Below are 13,289 nucleotides of genomic sequence, written 5' to 3' on the forward strand. Positions count from 1 at the left end.
AATCAAATTAGTTTCAACATATACATTGTATATTTATATAATATGTTTGTTTCATAATGAAAATATTGCTATATTTTTTTATATAAACTTGGTGAAGTGTGATTAGAAAAAGTCAAAAGTAACTTATGAAATGGAGGGAGTAGTTTATAAATGATTTAGTTTAAGTGTACACGTGATGTTTTAAAGACTTGCTGTGTTCGGAACTCCAAGTTACCAACTCCTCTCCCTCGTTTTCCGCGCGCACGCTTTTCAAACTGCTAAACGGTATATTTTTTTTAAAAAAGTTTCTATACGAGAGTTGCTTAAAAAATTCTAATTAATCCATTTTTGATTAAAATAATAGCTAATACTTAATTAATAACGCGCTAATGGACCACTTCATTTTTTTTGTGTGTGGGGAGATGGGTTCCCAACCCCAGTAACCGATCACATCCTAATATTGCTCAAAGTTACTACTACTACTACTAAAAAGTAGAGGAAATATTTGTAAAAAAAAAAAGGTTTTACTATACTACTTGTGATAGTTTTTAGGCCTAAAAATTTTTAAATTATGGACCGTTAGATCACATCAAGATTCGTGAAGATTAGATGATAAAAATTTACGCAAAGAGCGTGGGAGCAAGGAGTCAAACCTACGACCTTCCGTTTACGACCGAACAGAGCTAACCGACTGGTTTAGTTAGAATGAGCGTAACTCATAACTACACTATAATTCAAGATATAAAAATTTATATATGTTTTTTAATAATTATATATGTGTTATATTATAGTGATAGTGAAATTATATTATAATATATATTATAGTTGGATAGGTTGTATTTAGATGCAGGTGTGAAAAGTTTTGACGTGCCACATCGGATATACGGTCACACATTTAAAGTATTAAACGTAGACTAACAACGAAACAAATTACCGCCTGTAAAACTGCGAGACAAATTTATTAGGTACAATTTTGTTTTTGCACCCACTTTCATCTCCAATATGATCTTACCCCTACTTTTTGGGGTTTTCATTTTTGCCCCCACTTTTTTTAACTGGAAGAGGCGTTTACCCCTACTTTGGATGGAAGTTAGTGGGACTAGGTATATGGCAGTAAAAAATAGAGAAATAAATGAAATAATTTTTTTTGAATTTGTGTTTTACTTTTTTACCCCTAGCACTAGTCTAGCACTAGTCTAACAGAGAATCGATTCTTTCCCACAATCTCGCTGCTTCTCTCGATTCTACAGGCGGCAACAGCAGCTAGGGCGCAGCTCCTCCCGTCGGCGGCGGCGAGTGGCGGCCAGGTGGTGGCGGCTAGGGCGCAGCTCCTCCCGTCGGCGGCGGCGATGGGGGCACGGGAGAAACGAAGCTCCCCTGGTAGACATGGTGCGTCGCGAGGAGACGTCGTCACCGTCGTCGTCGCCGCTGAGCTCCCTACCGGCGGCCACCACCTCGCCCCTCTTGAGGTTGTAAATCCCGTACCAATGGGAGAGGGTATAAATGTCCTATTTAACACCGTTAACTCCATTATCCAAAACATGGGCAAAAGCCTCTTCCGGTTAAAAAAAAAAGTGGGGGTAAAAATGAAAACCCTAAAAAGTAAGAGCAAAATCAATATTGGAGTTGATAGTGGGTGCAAAAACAAAATTGTCCCAATTTATTAAGCCTAAATAATCTATCACTAGCAAATATTTACTATAGCACCACATTATCAAATCATAGAACAATTATACTTAAAAGATTTGTCTCGCAATTTACATGCAGTCTGTGTAATTAGTTTTTTTATCAATATTTAATACTCTATGATATGATAGAGTAAAAATGTTTTTTTTCCTTGGGAGCTAAACATGGCCTTAGATTTGAAAGTTTCTTTTCTTAAAAGAAAAAAGCCTCTTGGCCTCTTGGGCGACAGTGGAGGAGGCGAAGCTCCGGCGGCCGAGGTGCTCCGGCGACGGCGAGTTCCAGTTCCAGGTGATGGTCTCTCCCCAATCCCCATGTTCTCGGTTGATTTCCGGCTCTTCGTCCTCATCCTCCCTCACTCACATGGCTACCTTGTGCTATTAGGGTTTCGTAGCAAGCAAAATCAGGAGGGCCATGTCGTCGTCGTCTCTGCTGCGCTCGTCGGGCGCCGTCGTCCGTCGCGCTCTCTCCGCTGCCTCCTCCTCCTCGGGACATCAACACGGGCGCCCTTCCTTCCGCCGTGCCATCTCAGCGGCAGCCACCGCGTCCGCCCGCCGCGGCCTTGCGCCGCCCCCAACCCTGCCGTGCCGCAACCTCACAGCGTATTCTTCCTGTGCGACACATAGCAGTAATAAAAAGGTGATGCCTTCCATCCACCACAGTTTCTATTTATTTTTTTCCCCCGGGGTAAGGTTCTAGTTCAAGTTGTCACTGAATTTCTGCGTGAAGGTTGACAGGATTTTGATCAGATCGACAGGGAGGGGATTATTATATATACTCTAGAAATTTAAGGGTTTTTTTTTTGTGTGTGTATTTATGTTTGCTCTAGAACTTATAGCATCGACATATATCAGGAATCAGACTGACTCGATCGCTCGCCAAAATAAATTGAGTTTTTAGTTTGGTGTGATGTCGGGTCCCAACCAAACATGAACCGCGGTCTGTTGTTCTACACGTATCGATGCATGTAGGCCTAACTTAGGAGAAGAATTGATTAAATAATAAGTGTAAAAAGTGAACATTTGTCAATGACTAATTAAGTATTACATTACATATTATAAAGTTTGAAAAATGAATTTACCAAATTATTTCAACAAATGCGGATGAAGAAAGTTTTTTGGTTGCAAAAAAACATTGTTTAATAACTTGGGAAGCGTGCTCGTGCAAATCGAGGGAGTTAGTGGCGGAGCTAGAACTTTTCCAAATCTAGGGCTAAATTAGTTGAATTTATATAATTTTACCGGGGCTGTCTACAGTTCGGGCGCCCGACGATTTGGAGAAAAAACGGGCGCTGACGTCAACGCCCGATTTACGTGCAAAAACTATTTAAACTGATTTTTCTCTTAAATTACTTATCCAAATCATGATCCGATTGCACCATTAAATTCGTTGCAATTAAATCTTCAAAACAAGACCACACATGGATATATTTCGATGACAATTTTTTTAGCTTATTATTGAATTATTTTTAAATGTTGCACGATGTTCCCCCAGGTATATCGGAATTGTTTCACTAAGTAGATCAAAAATGTTTCACTCATTTAAATTGGGTGTTGTTTCACCTCATATAAAAACAATGTTTCAGCCAATAGCGAAAGATTGTTTCAGTTCACTGCAACATTTGATCCATACATAGTGAAACATTATAAGTGCACTAGGTGAAACATTTTTTGGTGGAACAAAAAAATAAAACGAATTCCCTTAATAGAGGGTTTCCAAAATATGTGGGTTTTTTGTCGCAATGGAATATTTCGGTTCACTGCAACATTAGATCTATATATAGTGAAACATTGTGAGTATACTAGGTGAAACATTTTTGGTGAAACAAAAAATAAACCAAATTCCCTTAATAGAGGGTTTTTAAAATATGTGGTTGATTTGTTACAGGTGGGGGCAGGTATTGTGGTGGGGTCAGTGACATCACCGTGCGCGCGGGGGCGGGGGGAGCGACCGATTTTTCCTCTCCCAGCCCGGTCACCCGACGGCCATCATTTCCCAATTTTACCTTTTGTCTTCTAGGTTTTGAAGTTTTAAAATAAAATTTTAATGAATATTTAGGAGCAGGAGTAGCTGCAGCCCTAGCTGCCCTACTCCCGTCTGCCAACCATCCAAGTCAAATGGGGCTTTGCTCGTCCTCATGTTATGGGATAAGATGACAATTTCAGTAGTTGCTACTTGCTCATGTCTAGATACAGGACATTTGGTTAATTGGTTACCTTGCTAGTCCTTTTTCTTTTGTTTGCTTTAAGGGATATATAGTTTGCATCTAGGACTAGTCGTTCATAAACATTGTCAGCAGAGAGATATTTCTCACAGTAACAGGAGGTCAGGTCGTGGAGAAGTTACAATAGAGATGATGTGTTCCAAGTTGTGAACCTTGCCATTCTGGCATGACGTCACAACAGAGATCATGTGCCCATTTTATTTCAGAAACATGTTTACTTCTTCTATTTAACATGCAGGGTATGCCTAATTGTCTAGTTTGATAGTAATGCTGTTGCTTTCATGAATCCTCCACCAGAGTATAACGGTTCAATTCCCAGAGCCATATTTATAAATAATTAAATTTCGTTTATAGAAGGCAGATTGCAGTTGATGACTGTGAATTCTCAACCATTGTTGTTTGTTGTGAAGGACGACAAGACTGATCTGAAGCTAAAAAAACACCTTCAAGAACTGGAGCAAATGCTTGACCAAATTGTCAGTGAACATGTGAAGCTGCACAGATTAGTGCACAGCTCTGACCGTGGCTATTTTGAGAGGTATTTTATTCGCTCATCAAGAATGCATATATACCTACACTGCTTATTCATTCATAACAAGTATGTGCATATCTGTGCAGGCTTTTGAGCGAACATGGGTGGCCCAAATGCAAACCTCGTGATGTTTTTGTTTGGAGATGTAGGCTTACAACTATTTTTGTTGCATCTGTCATGATCGGTTACATGTTGCCTGAAATAGGATATCCGTCGTAAAATGCTGTGAAGGAACACCCTACATAGTTGTTTGCAGTCGTGCAGATGTACAGGCGATGGACACTTCTCGCTATCTACAGTAGTACCTAAGACATGTAAATGTGATGCACTTTTCAAATCTTTCTACTCCCTCCGTCTTATTTTAAATGCAACAATAAGTTTCTACATTTAACTTTGATCGTTCGTCTTATTTGAATTTATTTTATAATTAGTAAGTTGTGCTATAAACACCTCCGAAAAATAAGCAAGTTGTGCTACTCACATTATGGAAGAACTTGGTTGCTATATACTTCTCATCTCAAACTATAAACATTTTTTTATTTGTATACAAGAGATAAATTTTGAGATGAAAATACTATAGTACCCCTCAAAAAATAAATAAGGGATATGTATTCGAACAAGATTCGAACGAGATGTTTGATGGGACAAGTAGTATTGTAAATACTGCTATAAATCATCCTATTTTGAAGCAAAGATTAAACTATTAAAGTTCTTATATTTTATTTAAAACAGAGGAAGAGGAAGTATTTTTACCCTATCTAACCAAACAAACAAGTAGCCCAACCTAACATGTAACAGCCCACGACGATGCAATCCATTAGGTAGGGTAACCCTACAATATATGCTATCTTGACTTTTGGACGAGATTCATCTTATTCACATATTCTTTAAACGAAAAATATATAAGCCAGGCTTAAAAAACATTTAGTGATCAGTCAATTCACAATAAATATATAATAAATATATAATGTTTTAAATAAAATGAATAGTTAAACATGTTAAATAAAAAAAACAACCAACGATGTTAAAACGGAAGGGGTACCTTGCTGCCTCCCGGGTGCGATAGTCCAGCCGCATCGGCATCTACAAACGCGGCGGTCGAGGCGAAGAAGCTCCTGGCGACGACCTTGCTCCGGTGAGTTCCCGGTGACATATGTATTCGATCGATTTCCCGTTCTTCTTCCCCCATGCATCCTCCTCCTTCACATGACGGCCACATCCTGCTGCTGTTAGGACGAAGGATCGGAGATGCCGTCTCTGCTGCGCCTGCGCCCGTCGGCTGTTCTTCGCACTCTTTCCGCGCCCCCGTATTCTTCCTCTGCGACACATAGCAGTAAAAAGGTGAAGCCTTTCCATGCATCCACTCGCTCCTAATTTCCAGTTAAAATTGTCGCCACCTAATTTATGCGTGAAGGAAAGGCTGGCTGGATTTTGATCAGATGGAGAGGAAAGCCTCTAGCATAAACTTATTTTTTGATGCATCTTTTTTTTTTGACGCGATTATTGATGCATCTTTACATTGTTAATTTGTTATTAGTAATGTATACTCCCTCCATACTCATAAAGGAAGTTGTTTAGAATAATGTTTAAGTCAAACCTTGGAAATATAAATCATGAATAACTCTCAAGTTGTTAAGTTTGAAAATATAAAAATTATATGAATAGATTTGTTTTGAAAAATACTTTCATAAAAGTATACATATATCACTTTTCAATAAATATTTATAGAAAAAAGAAGTTAAAGTTGTGTTTTGGAGACCGTATCGCTGTCCTAAACAACTTTCTTTACATATTTGTTTCAGCCGGGAAGGTACTTGCTTTATTTTGATGTTTTGTCTTGGTAACTGAGATTCAGTTCTTCTTACAAGTGTTAATTAAGGCTATTTTGGTAATCTGGAATCAAGATTGAAGTGATTGAATAGAGTTCAGTTTTCCTGGATGAAATTATTACAGTGTAGGCCTATGTAACACGTCAACAAAACTTAGTGCAGCAGGATATTGAGGCATAGCTGGGATATTTTTTTGACTCAAATAACTGGGATATCTCGACACTGGAGAATTTATTGGGTACATGAATTCTTACTTACGAGTTAGGAACGACCAGTCCTGACGTACCTTTTGTCATCGAAAAGGAAAAAAAATATTTGCTCAAATAATTCTGCTCTAGTCTAACCATCTCTCCCCTAGCCCTCCGATGGCAGTCACTCCATTGAGTATTATGGTCCATAACTGGAACATAGTAGTGGTTACCTGACATCCTGATAAGGAACATGGCCAGCCAGTTTGGGTAGATCAAATATTCAAATGCAAGCGTACAATTTTGGCTGTGTTTAGTTCACGCCAAAATTGGAAGTTTGGGCTGTGTTTAGTTCACACTGAAGTTTGGAAGTTTGGTTGAAATTGATACGATGTGATAGAAAAGTTGTGTGTGTATGAAAGGTTTGATGTGATGGAAAATTGGAAGTTTGGAAAAAAAACTTTAGAACTAAACAGGGCCTTGATTGAAATTGGAATGATGTGACGGAAAAGTTGGAAGTTTGTACGTGTAGGAAAGTTTTGATGTGATAGAAAAGTTGAAAGTTCAAAGAAAAAGTTAGGAACTAAACCAGGCCTTTGTGAACCTTTTCTAAGTACAAGGAATTCCATGTTTAAATTAAGGGAAAATGCATGTTTTACAAGGAATTCTCTTTGGCTATTTTGGCGGTCCTTTTGTTCAGTGACACAGTTATTTCTCTTGCTTGTAGTTCATTACCCCATGATTTCCACTTTTTCTATATTAGGTAAATGGTGATGAAAGATTCTATGAGAAGAAGCAACAAATGGATCCATATTGAAATTATACTACACTTGCTCTATTGTTTTTGCTACCATTACTTAACATGTCTTGTTAAGCCTGAATCCCCTACTGGTCTGATCTGAAGGCTCCTGTTGAGCGGAGCGTCTCTGACATGTTCGCAGCATCCACCTTCTCTATCCTTGGAGATGGTCAGTCCACGCTCTTCTGGACTGATCGGTGGATCGATGGTCGCTCGATAGCTTCTATAGCTCCTGACCTCCTCCACGCCGTGCCTCCACGCTTCCAGGGATCGCGCACAGTTGCTGCTGGGTTAGTGAACAACTGCTGGGTTGGTGACATACGTGGCGCCCTCACTGTCCCGGTCATCTCTCAGTTCTTGTTAGTCTGGAACGCGGTGCTTCCTACCCAGCTCTCGCTGGGTGTTGAGGATCACCTCGTCTGGCGTTGGACGGGTGACCAGTGCTACTCAGCGCGATCGGCGTATCAGGCGTTCTTCCTTGGCCAGCACTCTTTTGCCTGTGCCGACTTACTCTGGCACGCGAAGGGCCCTGCTAAATGCAAGTTCTTCCTTTGGTTTGCATTTCAGAAGCGTTGCTGGACTGCCGATCTTCTCCAAAAGCGTGGTATCGATAGCCACTCTGCTTGCCCCTTTTGTGCTCAGGAGCTTGAGACCGCGAACCACATCCTCATCGATTGCGTGTTCGCTCGGCAGGTCTGGCTCCGTGTGTTGTCCCCTCCTGGCTGGGCTGCCCTCTCTCCCCCTCGTGGCAGCTGGCTCCAGGATTGGTGGTCATCCTCCAGGGTATGTTTACCTGAGCACCTCCGCAGCGGCTTCGACTCCTTGGTACTCCTAGTCTCCTGGCAGCTGTGGAAGGATCGAAACTCCAGGGTTTTCGACTCTGCGCTCGCTTCGGTCGCAGTGGTTCTGAAGTCCATCCGCTCGGAGGGCCAGCTGTGGTCTTTAGCCGGTGTTACTTTTTTTGGGGATTTCTTGGGAGTGTAGCGTGGCTCTGCCCCCTCCCGCTGTTTGGAGTTGCGTTTTTAACTGTTGTAGTAGTTCCTAGCTTCAAGTCCCCCCCTTTAGGCATAAGCCAGACTAGCTAATTGCTTTGTGTAACAAAAACTCTTTTCCTGCTAATATATTGACGTGCAATCATTTTGCGCGTTCGAAAAAAAAAGAATCCCCTAGTTGGTGTTGAACATTTCAGCTGAATATCATGAATGAAAATTATTTAACTAGTAACTATTGTGGTGTTATGCAGGTGAATGAGCCACTTGATATGAAGAATATAGACCTTGCGTTGGACAAAGTATTTATTATATGTGGGGGCATTAGAATGTAAGAATTCATCCCTAATCCATTTATATGCACTCTTAACAACATCATCAACAAATCCTTATACATTCTTCTAATACTATTGAATGTATAGTCTTGCTGCAGAGAGCAAGCCACGGAGTCTGTCTGCCCAGTGGGCATTGGGTGTTAGTCATATTCTTGTTGTTGGGGCGATTGCAAAGGCTTTGAACATTGGAGATCGAGACTCAGCCATTTGATAATATAATAGGTATTGTTATTATTCCTCTCTTTCACATTATACTACACTTTGGGTTTTCAATAGATTCATGTATATGTCCAAATTCATATAAATATTAGTGAATGTAGATAAGGGATGGATAGGCTAAAATGTCTTATAATGTGGAACGGAGGGAGTACTTGATTGTCTTTTAAATATAATCTTTTAGGACTAGCTTATATACTAAAATTTTTCCGCATCATATAAGAAATATTATGGCACACATAATAACATTGATCGATGGCCTTAATTTGTTTACCCATGCAGACAATAGCTGACCTGTCAGAGGGTGGAAATGCTTCGGTGAGCAGACGTGGCGCACTACTAATATGATGGATTTACAGCAATGACTGAAACTTTTTTGCTTTGCTTGTGTTTGGAGAATAAAATCTTACCTTTGGACTTTGGTCATGTGGTGTCCTCTTAGAAAGTATAAGGGGTGAGCTGGGACAAAGGGAGAAGGGGTTAGGAGGTCTTGGGTTACCAAGGAGAAACTTCAACACATTTACTTAAGTTCTTATGAAATCCAGAAGAGAAAGGAAGAGTATTCTGAGTAGTGGTAAACTTAAGATCCTTCAAGCCAGGAGTACGATATTACACCTCTGGGTAGCCCGAACCTTTACAATTCTTTGTGTTCATCTATTATTGCGCTCCAATGGGGCTCAAACTCCTCACTCATATGCGACTAGCTCCCCAACTGAACTGACCGAAAGGGTCCCATTGGATCCCCACCATCGAGGTCCATACCCTAACAATATTTGTCTCAAAGTTTATGACATAATAACTCGCACTATAGTATGTAGACAATGTACATGACCTAATGGCACCACATGCGATCGGACGAAGCAGTGACGATGTTCGCATGCCTAGCTGCGTCCATTCCTCTTATTCTTCCTTGGTTTAGGGCTTCAGGCCGAGCAGGCAGAGGAAGAGCGAGCACATGACATCGGCGTCCAGTGGCATAACGACAATGATGGTGGCGCCTCGACGCATTCCCGAACACGATACGATGGAGGAAGGTGGCAGCCAGCATGAGGATTGAGGGAAGAGTTGGGAACGCCGACGGCAAGAACTCAGTTCGATAGGAAAGAGAAAACTCCGGAGTGGCTTGATTTGAGGTAGGAGAGAAGGGGGAAATGGGGCAAAATGAACTCGCCGGAGTGGGGAGATGCTGGTGGCGAGATACGCTCTAGGGGAGGAGGATATGGTTTCGGCAGTGCCGCGATGACGGCGGCGGCGACGTGCACATGACGCGCCCTCCAGAAGTAAGGAGGCGGTTGGCTCGGCTAGGCCTCGGCTTAGTTGGGCCACGGCCTGACTAGGCCATGTGAGGGAGAGAAGGCCGGAACGGCCCACACAGCAAGGGGATGGAATCAACGCAGGAGGGAAATGACCGGTTGGAAAGATTTCGGTTCAAAAGAAATAGAAGATTTTTTAGGGGATTATTTTAATAGAATCTAAAAGAGATGTAGTTAAAACAAAGGGAGATGTAATTCAAAAGAATTTGTTTGTTGACTATTTGGGAATTGGAGATAAATTTTAACAAGTAGTTCATGGACTCTATGCATGTGGGGGTTTTTGGTTTATTTTTGAAAATGGATGTTTAAAGGGATTTTTATTTTGGGGTATTGGTTTAAAGGAGGAGTATTTGAATAAAGTAACGTGTAGTCAATGGACTCTATGCATGTGCGGTTTTTGGTTTATTTTTGGAATGGAAGTTTAAAGGGACTTTTATTTTGGGGTATTGGTTCAAAGGAGGAGTATTTGAATAAAGGGATAGATATTTGAATTTGCAGGAGAGAGAGTGTTTGGTAGGAAAACTTTAGAATATCATTGGAGGTGAAAATTATGGAATTTAGATGAAAAAGGGTGATGGCTAAAAGAATAGGTTTTAGCTAATAAAAATAATAAATAGGGATGTTTATAAAATTGGGGAGAGACTTGAACACAAGTATACAGAGATGTCTGGCTTTAGAATATTTATGAGAATGGGACTTGGTGAGTTTGGAAGAAAGAATGGTTAAGGAATGAATGGTATATCGAGAAAATTTTTATATGTGGCATATGGAATTGGAGCTTCTTCAGAAGTAAACCAAAAAGGATTTGAATTGATGGATTTACGAAGACTCGGTCAATAATTTGTTGGTGGAGTTTTACGCGGAAATCTATAGGATTCCGAGGAATTTGGGTAATGGGAATTTAAAAGGAAATATATGCGCTAATAAAATAGGGTTTCGGTAAAAAAATAAATTGAAAGGTTTATAAAACTAAAAAGAAATTAAACGGGGTAAATTACCAAATCCTCGACTATTAAATTATTTATTTAGTTTAGACGAGGCATCTTTTCTAGTATCGCAAATATATATACAGATTCTTTTTGGTGAGGAATAGGTATATCAAATTTACAGGGTAAGATATATATAGATTATTTCACATGTGATGTAAAGCCACAAAAATATAGATATAACAACAATGAAAAAGGGATTTATGGGCCAGGCCGAATCACGGCAAACATTTTGGCCCAATAGTATAGCTGGAAGCCATATGGCTGCGAGGTGAGGTAGCGAAGCTCGATTGCGACTTTGCGAGGTCTACCATGGCGGCGATGCGTCGTTTGGCTGTTGCTTCCCTGACGCCGCCGCGGATCCCTCGTCTTCTCCGTCTCCGACGCCCCGATCGAACGCCCTCTGCTTTCTCGACGTGGACTCCTCATCGTCGTCCTCGTCCCCACGCCGCCGATCCCACGCCCATCTATCTGCCGGTGCATCGATCCGTCCCCTCGTGAATGCCTGCCATGACGACGATGCCATGACGACGATGCGAACCCTTTATATTATTATTATTTTTTAGAGAAGGATATTTTTTTTTATCCGGCCTTTACATCCAATTGGATATATACGTATGTTAAAATAGGGAACTTAGTCTCGTAAACAACCCAATCTAAAATTCGTTCATATAGAGATTTGAACTCAGAATCTTAGAATACTACTCAGTCGTCGACGAACCCTTAATTATTGGTTGAGGATTTTAATTTTATCGCAGGCAATTGAAAAGATTGAGAAGATGAAGACGGTTTCTTCTCTGACCAAGGATGCCTTGAAGGTTCTTCAAGACGCTGGGGACAAGGCCAAGACGCATCTCAGGATCATGCACAACCAGTACATTGAGGAGTACGTACTAACTGTTTCTACTTTATCCATTACATCTTGAAAAAAAACAATCTGTTTTACTCCAGCAATCAGTACTGACCGTCCGCATCAATATATCAATAACTTTGAGTTATCGTGAAAGTACTCTCCGTTTTTAATAGATGACGTTATTTTTTTATCACACGTTTAATCATTCGTTTATTAAAATATACTTCCTCCATTTACTTTTAATAGTCATATTTCATCTTAGCACACAGACTAAGGATAAGTAAATCAACTTATCATCCATATTAAACATGATACTAGTCATTTCTCGTAAACAATCGATTTATTAATATTTACATTTATCGATGCCCATGTAGCCAATCTTATGTGGAAGAATGGAGAGTCACACATTAAATCCGAGAAAGTCATTAAGATGATAAGATTGTTGGATTGAAATATGCCTATCAAAAATAAATTTTTCAGATTTAGAAATATGACTATGAAAAATAGATGGAGGGAGTATATATAATTATAATTTATTTTATTGTGAGCTGTTTTATCACTTAAAATACTTTTAAGCATGATTTGTTTCTTATATATTTGCATAATTTTTAAATAAGATTAATGGTCAAATATATGTTTAAAAGTCAATAGTGTCATCTATAAAAAAACGGAGGGAGTAAGTTTATTATTAAAATTACAGAGTTAAAAAAGCACAATACTGCAAATGTCATGGAACATTTGACAGTACCCAAAAAAAACAATAATTCTGTGAGACATAAGGGAGGAGTGTAAACATGGTAACTGTTACCGAAAGCTACTCTGTGAAAACTAGCGAAGATAACATAATGTCACCTTTTTATGTCTTATAGTACGAATTTAGTTGCTAGAACAACAGTAGGAAATTTGTTTCAGAGTTCTTGTGTAGGGTTAAAACTCTCAGTGGGCAATGGTATGTTACGTAATTGTTGGAAATACTGAATGCTTATATACTGCTTACTTTTAAGCATCTGCATGAGCAGATTGAAACAATTATGATTTGTAGCATTTGCAGGTTTTGACCATTTTTTTTCTTGCCATAATTTACATAAATACGTTTTTAGCTATTTAAACAATTTGGGATGTAATTCTCATTCTCTAGCCGATAAAATAATTTGAGATGTTGCCTTGCAGGGTTCCAATAATGGAAGGACTTATGCAAAATGGCTGGCTACATTTTGTGTGTTACATTGTTCCTGTTTCTCTGCCTTCTTTTGTTCTGGTTGTCGGTACTAGAGTTGTCAACATAATCAACGAACGTTCTCATTCTCATTTGGAGGAAGGCATAAAGATTCCATTTCAGGACTTGGAAAACAAGTAACTATAT

General features: G+C 39.8%; 1 long non-coding RNA gene and 1 other non-coding gene across 3 annotated transcripts; both read left to right on the plus strand.

Moving 5' to 3' along the window:
- Window positions 1-1,859: 1,859 nt before the first annotated feature.
- On the plus strand, window positions 1,860-4,809 carry LOC4328153 (uncharacterized). 2 transcript variants are annotated; one of them, XR_003241023.2, is made up of 4 exons: window positions 1,860-1,953; window positions 2,047-2,301; window positions 3,550-4,424; window positions 4,505-4,809. It is a non-coding gene; the product is annotated as an uncharacterized protein (transcript). The 2 variants fall into 2 exon arrangements; XR_010739668.1 differs by having other exon boundaries at window positions 4,297-4,424.
- A 664-nt stretch (window positions 4,810-5,473) lies between these two features.
- Window positions 5,474-9,353, plus strand: LOC107280072 (uncharacterized). Its single transcript, XR_001543121.3, has 5 exons — window positions 5,474-5,553; window positions 5,652-5,759; window positions 8,478-8,554; window positions 8,646-8,780; window positions 9,057-9,353. It is a non-coding gene; the product is annotated as an uncharacterized lncRNA (long non-coding RNA).
- The last annotated feature ends 3,936 nt before the right edge of the window (window positions 9,354-13,289 follow it).

Source organism: Oryza sativa, chromosome 2 (genome assembly GCF_034140825.1).
Source record: "Oryza sativa Japonica Group chromosome 2, ASM3414082v1".
Lineage (NCBI taxonomy): Eukaryota > Viridiplantae > Streptophyta > Magnoliopsida > Poales > Poaceae > Oryza > Oryza sativa.